Raw genomic sequence first — 9,281 nt, 5'->3', positions numbered from 1 at the left:
TTGGGCTCGTGAGACACACGCACCCGAAAATCCAATCACGCCAGCAAAACAGGGTTTCTCAAATAAATAAAATACCCGTGCATGCCCCATGCAAATGCAATTATCAACGCACAAAACAAACAACCAATCATAAAACAATAAATCAAGCAACTCCGTCCTCCATCCATCCGACCCCCGAACTCCTCGGACTCAGTCCGGAATTAGCCAACCAACAAATAAAATAATTGAATGAGTAATATATTTTTAAATCTGAAAATAGGGTTTGGAAAATACTTACAGCGCTATATGGCAATTTTAGAAAACATGCGACGTTGCGAACGGCGCAGGAAAAGCAACGTCACAGTGAAAATTCACTGTGGCCGTGGGTTGTGAAAAACCCACTTTTGAACGGGGACAAACTAGGACACGAAATTGATAGGGAATGGTCTAGGGATGGTTGTGAAGCTATTGGAAGTGGTGGTTGGCCGTGGGTGGCGGCAGAAACGGCGGTGGGAGGCCGGATTACCCAAAACGGAAAGCAAGCTCGTAGAAGCTGTTCCGGTGGTCGTTGGAGGCCGGAAATGGGTGGGTTAGGACGGCAAGGGACCGGTGATGAAGTGGTGAAGAAATGGTGGCCGGAGGTGGAGCGACGGCGGCGGATCGAGGCCAAAACCGTGCGGCTTTGTTGGGCGTTTTTCGGCCAAACGGCCGGCCGGATGGGGCTGAGGTTCGGAGGGATGGTGCGCCGGAGGGAGACGAAGAGGATGGTGGGGGTGGTGTCGCCCACAGTGGCCGGAAGGCGCTGGGTCGACGGTGAGAGGAGTCCGGCCGTGGGTGAGGAGAGAGAAGAGAGAGAGAGAGCTCGGGGGGGTGCTCGAGCGGGAAAGCAGGAGGAAAAAGAAAAAAAGAAAAAAAGAAAAAGAAGGGAAAAAGAAAAAGGAAAAAGAGAAAAAGGAAGAAAGATGCAAAAAGAAATGAGGTCCAATCCTCACTCCGGGAAAACAAAACAAACCGCCGAAAAGGGATTAAAAACCACAAAACAACTTAAAGAAATAAAACGCAATATCAAATAAATTAAAAACCAAATAAAACACATTAATTTAAAATAAATAAACCAATATATTATTCAAATTAAAAACAACCCTTCAGTGAAAATACACGTAAAAATGGGGTATCACATCCTCCCCCCTTAAAATAAATTTCGTCCTCGAAATTTGTGAAATCAAACATCAGCGCCAAGCAGATACAATATACAACTTAGATTATACTTGAAAAAAATCATACTATCAACCATTTCCACACAAGTATGAATAAAGCTCTCTCCAAATATACTCCTATAAGCAATTCCATCACATTCGCACTAATCTCTCAGAGACGCATCATGTCTAGAACTCTTAAAGCGGCCACGTAAACAGAAATCACCATATCCACAAGAACTTCAAAACCGAACCCAAGTAAATTCCAACAATTAGTATCTTTCCACAATAAACTGTGTTAACCTCAATCAGCTCCTGTGTTATAACCTCCAAACCTTCATTATACACTATATCTTGGTAACCTAATAATCACTTCCAAAATAAACCATCAATCAACATAATTTGTACAACCAAATGATTAACTTCTGACTAAAACTTTAAGTCATCACTAATTTTCCAAAATCAGCACAAGATTTAAACACCTAATTATCTCCAAAATATCACGCTTCCGTGCGCACTCTGATAACTCGCCAAAATGCAAAAAGACTATATCCTCATAAATTAACACCCTTGAGTACAAGCTAACTCTAACACCTGAAAGCAAGAAAATCCTTTACCACACTTTGATAGAAAATAAAATCTTCCAAAATCATGAATCATCACTCCTATCCCTCAATTATCTCTAGCTACCTTAATCAAATCAAGATTCCTCAATGACACCCATGATCCTCAACAAAAAGACAATATCAATCAATTGCAACTTCCAAATTAAAAACAAGTAACATTATTTCAAAATACGCCAATCTCATCTAAGATAAAGAACATAAGGCTCAAATCCATCCCGACCAACTAATAAAGCACCTATAACTCCTACCCAATGACTTACACTATCAAGATCATCACCTAAATTCTGAATATCGTCTAAATTTAGAGATGACTAAATACACTACGAACCACGATTGAATTCACCATAACCTTAATGAACCCTTCTTGAAAACTCACTTACCTACTTCCATTCTCATAACCCTAGTAGTAGCACGACTATTTCCTTTAATTGCATACAAAATTAAATCTCAAGATAGGCCATGCTGTTCATATCTCCAATCCATCAAAACTATTGCACTACCCTCCTAACTCCTACTGCTTATTACCTCACGTACCTGCTTAGGCTAATCACCGTTGATTCCCCAGCTTCCACTTTCAAGATTTTATTATCCACTACACATTGCGACCCAACAATCTCTCAAGTTAAATAAAATGTCTATAACTCTCCCAACTGGACACTCAAACTCCAAAGGAAAGTATAGCCTCAAAATTTAAATTCCTATGTGACCTCAAGTCACAATTAATTCTTAGAGATAGTCTCAATAATTAATGCCAACCATCACTCCAATTGGTAACCCACTTCAACTCTACACTCCGATCAACTCACCAAGAACTCGAAGTTATGATCTATTGAATTTAATACTATCACATCTAATCCACTTCAGTACTCACCAAAGCCACTTCTCTCAAGCCAAAAAGAGACTAGGATTTGTACTCTCCGAAATCCATACACCCTCACCACCACTATAAATGGATCTCATGTACCCTTAGCTAAGATCAATAATCATTCTAACGTATAAGTGATCCATTATTTCCATTTCCAACATCCGTACCTATATCGTCAAAATAAACGAAAATCATTTCCCAAAACCTGCATCATCTATTATCCTCAACTCGGTATGAATCAATCCTAAAACTTATCACTATAACCTCGAGCTATAACAATTATTGCCAACCTACATTCCATTGAGTAACACGCCTAGACTGAACACTCCAATCGATTCACCACTATCACGTGTCGATCTCATACGTCCTTAGCCGAAACCAATAGTCATTCTAACATACAAGTAATCCATTACTACTATTTCCATCATCTGGACTTATATCTGCCAATCAACATGAATCATTCCTATATCTGCTTAACTTATACCCTTAACATCAGCAAATAGTTATCGCTTAAAGCTTTGTACTGAAAATGACCTTAAACCTGCTAATAATCCGTTCCCAAAAGTCTCCGGAATATGAGGTCTCAACTTCAATCGAATTCAATACCAACAATTAAACTATTGCTTCCAAAACCTCAATGGATCTATTTCTTCCAAACCGACAAAAATCATTTCCTAAAATCGATTACTACAACTTCGAGTTAACAATAGTCATTTTCTGAACTAAGTCAATATCTACAATCCTCAAAGAAGTATATGAGCTAGATCATTACCTTCCATTCTCAAAGAAATCTACTCTAGAAAAATTTTCATATCAATAACTCAACTCTAATCAACCCCATTTTAATGGTTACAAACTAATCACTCACCAGAGTAGATCAAGCTACAGCACTAAGTCTGTAAAACTAAGAACTCAATTCTTATTATAAGTCAATCCTTCTACTCTGCAATTCTAAAACCTTAAATCAAATAAGAATCATCTTCCGGAACTTCTAAGATCAAACAACTTACATCCCATAGTAGAAAAGAAAAAAAAAAAAATCAACTCCCAAATCTTTCAAATTCTAAAACATTAATAGATAATAAATCATTTTCTGAAATCCTCAAGATTGATGGCTTTAATCCAAAACATTCACCTTAAAAGCTTGTAAATTTTAAAACCCAAATTGCCACCAAATTGCTCATTCGAATCAGCGAAATTAAAACTTGGAATTTAATTATTTCCTCCAAAGCTTGTCGAACCTAAAACCTTAATTACCAAAATCTTATTTCCTAAAATCTATAAGGCCTCAAACCTTAGATAAAATTATCTTAAACCAATCCTTAAAGTTCGTTGAACCTACACTCTCCTATTCTATAGCTTCATTACATAAATTCTACAAAACCTAAGACCTCAACCATCTTAAGCGACTTAAAGCTAACTCCCCTCCTTAGTTGCAACTTACATTCCTACTCCCAAGAAATTGTCTAATCCATGTCGTTCCCTTCTAACCACAATATTATAAAAGTAACCCACCTCTATAAAATTCAACCCTACTTCACTAAGTATTTTTTTTTTCTCTATCAACGACATTCTCAATAGTACTGTCCTCCTGCCATAGCACAATCCTCAACCCCACTTTAACTTCGGACAAAACAAAACAAAACAACTTAAAACAAAATAAATAAAACAAATAAACAACATACTTGCAATTCAAATAAAATAAAATCAAACCAAACCAAATCAAATGGAATTAAATGAAATAAATTCAAATCAAATAAAATCGAATCAAGTTAAAGAAAAACAAATCAACTTAAATAAATTAAAATAAATTTAACACTAGCTTTTAAAACTTTCTGGTACTCCACCTATGGGACATATGGTTTTACCCAGAGCCAAACCGCTCTGATACCACCTGTGACGCCCCCAAATCCCCACGCTCGAACACGGGGAAATCGAGACGTTCGGATGTTGACAACCCGGGTCACCATCCCATCGACGGTGCCAAGTGTGTGCAAAAGCAACAAATGTGCACGGAAAAATACGCAGCGGATAACGAAAGTCATTACTAAGTACCAGAATTGTTCTCAACGTAATACAAGCTGTTTAAAACGTACATAAATAAAATATTACAAAACACGCATATAATAAAATATCAAATACAAAGCATAATATCAGCAACCCGGCGGAGCCGCATCCTCGGGCTCAGCCTCCTCCTCCTCCTCCTCGAACTCTGCACCAAAAGCTACGGAACAAAAAATAGTACCGCAGGTAAGTAAAACCCAAACACCACCAGATAAAAACACATAGAACTCAAACAACATGGATGCAAGAAAAACCAATGCACATGCCCCGCAAAACCACATTTTTACCACGCACGCCAAAAACCCATTTGGCCCAATAAAAACATATTCTTAAAAACCACGCCTCACCATTATCCCAGATAATAGCCCAAACCACCATTTTCCCAGAAAATGGATCAAAAGCCTCAAAACCAAAACTCGCCATTTTCCCAGAAAATGGCCCGCATCCGAAAACCATATAAACACACCGGTTATGCATGCACCATGATCTCCCCTAGGGATCATCCGCACACCCTGGCTATGTGCCACACCGCAGGTAAGGACCACGCATGTGACACCTAAACGAGCGATGCCCAGACTCGCGCCCCGCGCGTACCTGGCCAGGCCATCCTCTAGCCCTCGCCAGCGAAGGGCCACGGAGTCGGTGAGTAGAGCGATGCCCAGACTCGCGCCCTGCGCGTACCTGGCCGGGCCATCCTCTAGCCACGCTCTCGTCGTCGCCCAGCGACAACTCAGGGGACGTCACTCAGTATTATCCACTCCCGAGTGACCAGAGGAGCTCCACCGAGATAATAACCCATCCCGGCTTGGGCTCGTGAGACACACGCACCCGAAAATCCAATCACGCCAGCAAAACAAGGTTTCTCAAATAAATAAAATACCCGTGCATGCCCCATGCAAATGCAATTATCAACGCACAAAACAAACAACCAATCATAAAACAATAAATCAAGCAACTCCGTCTTCCATCCATCCGACCCCCGAACTCCTCGGACTCAGTCCGGAATCAGCCAACCAACAAATAAAATAATTGAATGAGCAATATATTTTTAAATCTGAAAATAGGGTTTGGAAAATACTTAAAGAGCTATATGGCAATTTTAGAAAACACGCGGCGTTGCGAACGACACCGGAAAAGCAACGTCACAGTGAAAATTCACTGAAAATCCACTTTTGAACGGGGACAAACTAGGACACGAAATTGATAGGGAATGGTCTAGGGATGGTTGTGAAGCTATTAGAAGTGGTGGTTGGCCGTGGGTGGCGGCAGAAACAGCGGTGGGAGGCCGGATTACCCAAAACGGAAAGCAAGCTCGTAGGAGCTGTTTCGGTGGTCGTTGGAGGCCGGAAATGGGTGGGTTAGGACGGCAAGGGACCGGTGATGAAGTGGTGAAGAAATGGTGGCCGGAGGTGGAGCGACGGCGGCGGATCGAGGCCAAAACCGTGCAGCTTTGTTGGGCGTTTTCCGGCCAAACGGCCGGCCGGATGGGGCTGAGGTTCGGAGGGGTGGTGCGCCGGAGGGATACGAAGAGGATGGTGGGGGTGGTGTCACCCACAGTGGCTGGACGGCGCTGGGTCAACGGTGAGAGGAGTTCGGCCGTGGGTGAGGAGAGAGAAGAGAGAGAGAGAGCTCGGGGGGGTGCTCGAGCGGGAAAGCAGGAGGAAAAAGAAAAAAAGAAAAAAAGAAAAAGAAGGGAAAAAGAAAAAGGAAAAAGAGAAAAAGGAAGAAAGATGCAAAAAGAAATGAGGTCCAATCCTCACTCCGGGAAAACAAAACAAACTGCCGAAAAGGGATTAAAAACTACAAAACAACTTAAAGAAATAAAACGCAACATCAAATAAATTAAAAACCAAATAAAACACATTAATTTAAAATAAATAAACCAATATATTATTCAAATTAAAAACAACCCTTCAGTGAAAATACACGTAAAAACGGGGTATCACAGTATCAAGAATCCACATGATGTGTCCAATGATCTTTATGCGTTAGCTTGCGGGCCTGACCGTTGGGTTGCATCATATGCTGCAAGCATAATAAATGGAAAAAGGTTTCATACGAAGCAGCGTGAACTTCGCCGTCGTTCGCAAAATTCTGGGGTGTTGGTGACTTGGGACGAGGACACGAATAACGCCGGCTTTTACGGTGTTATTAATAATATCATAGAGTTACGCTACATGGAGTGGCGTCGGGTGTACCTATTTCAATGTGATTGGTTTGACGTTGGTGATAAAAAACGAGGGGTGCGGGTTGATGACCATATGATTAGTGTCAACATGAACAAGACTTGGTATAAGGATGAACCATTCGTGTTGGCCTGTCAGGCTGATCAATGTTTCTACATAAGAGATTTAAGGACGAAAGGGAATTGGGGTGTTGTGCAGAACTATACAAATAGGAATGTATACAACATTCCGTCAGTGTCAATTACTATAGAAGATATTAATGATGGCGAATCAAATACTAATGAGGCCGATCAAGAAAATGAGTCATCATATTATTATGAACCAGTGCAGAGTGATAATGAAAATCCAGTGTCAACTCCACTTGATAGGCTTGATATACCACCTATCCATATTGATGCACGAGAAGTCATGGCTAGTGATGATCAAATGGCATCTTCATCCGGGTTTATTAATGATGAGATTTTTACTTCTGGTTCTGGAAATGCGGATAGTGAGGGGGAATATTCAGATGAGGATGACCTATCAACAGACGAAGAGTCTATGTCAGATTTATAATCAAAAGCTAGAAACTAAACATGGCTCGAGGTTGGTACATTCATTTACCTATTCCAAATTGGTGCTAGTTCATAGACAAGTCAATATTCATTTGTATGAAATACCAATTTCTGTTTTACTTGCTTAAAACCATCAAGTATCGGATGTGCCAATTCTAGGACTGAACTAATATGTAGAACATAACATCAGTGTTTTCTTATGTTTAATACCTAATAAACTTGTTTGACTTATGATGTGTTTGATTATATTCTTGGTTAGGTTACAAGAAAACAAAACTGTGTTGCCATCTTCAAGTTGCACAATTAATCATGCAATCCCATCTTGACGTTGGAGGCATGAGGAGCACTATTAATTATCAAGGTATATATGTTTGATCGATAAGTTATTCATTTCATGTCTATATTATGCTCATAATGTAAGGGTTAGTCTAGCCAAAAGTAAATAAAAATGTAGGATATTTGGAGTTATTCGAATCCTGTCTGTGACATTCAGATTATTTTATGGAATGATATTGATTTTTATTACAATCCTCATAACTCATACACATGTAGGTGACCGAGCGGGACCCAGTTCTAGAGGCGGAGGGAGAATCCAAGGTATTCGTGCAAGGCGCCATGTACCGTACTCGGCTCGCCACAACCGACCATGGGGAGTGAAAATATCCTCATATCATAGCCCTGGGGAGTGTAATCAAGAGTCCTCGGATGATTCCACACAGCCCCCAAGCCCCCCACCATCCACCCGCCCAATTCCCACACCAGCGCCTATTCGAGAACCCTCACCAGTGCGGGAACAATCACCTACTAGAGAACATGCCCCATTGGAAGACTCATGCATACCCGAAACTGGTGGGTGTTTTTTCAATACATATTTAATGGGTTGACATATTTAAACCCATTTGTAAGAGTTCATGTAATTTATAATGCATCATGCACTAATCCTCTGTTGATCATTTTGCAATACAGCCATAGACGCCCCCATGGAGCCCGTATTAACACAGCAACAGAGGAAACGAAAACGTGGGCCCGCTCGATGCATTGAGTTTGAGAAGGTGAGAAAGAATGGGAAAGTACTTTTAAAGATAAACGATGGTGAGACTGCCCCTTGTTGTGATCATGCTTCTATGTTCACAACACGTGTATCATGGATTGTTAAACAATATTGTGACATGAGTTATGCGCGATGGACTGATGTCCCACAAGCCATGAAAGAGGAGCTAATTGACCGTGTTCGGGTAAGTTTTATGTGTTAGTAGTGAAATGTTACTATGGAAGTGTGTTATCTAGTATAACCGTAGCACATATACTAATTCACCGATTATTGTAGGCTAACTTCGTGTTAGACTGGGAACGGGAAAACCACCGGTTGACGGTGACGAAGGCACTTCGTAAGTGCTTCAACTCCTTCCATCATGACTTGCACAAGATTTATCAATCCTTTGGAAGCCATGAAGAAGCTTTAGCTAATGGCACAAGCTTGGTGGACCCACTTGTATGGGTCAAGTTGTGTGGCAGGTGGGGCAGTGATGCCTTTAAGGTATATATGCTCTTCAACTATATAAACCATAAATCATTCCATTAAATAATGGAGCAATATAGTTGAGGGAAATCCGGTTGTTTATTATTGCTAACATTGGGTGTGCGTGCATCACAGAAAATGTCATTCCAAAACCGGGAGAACCGAAAGAAGCAGGCAATTAATCACACCTCAGGACGTAAATCATTCGTCCGAATACTTGAGCAAAAGGTATGAGGATGCCGCCCTATATAAATAGCTACACTTCACTACACTTGTCCAAATATCCAAACTC

The sequence above is a fragment of the Carya illinoinensis genome, chromosome 8, assembly GCF_018687715.1.
Source record: "Carya illinoinensis cultivar Pawnee chromosome 8, C.illinoinensisPawnee_v1, whole genome shotgun sequence".
Lineage (NCBI taxonomy): Eukaryota > Viridiplantae > Streptophyta > Magnoliopsida > Fagales > Juglandaceae > Carya > Carya illinoinensis.
Note: the sequence above shows the minus strand (reverse complement) of the source record.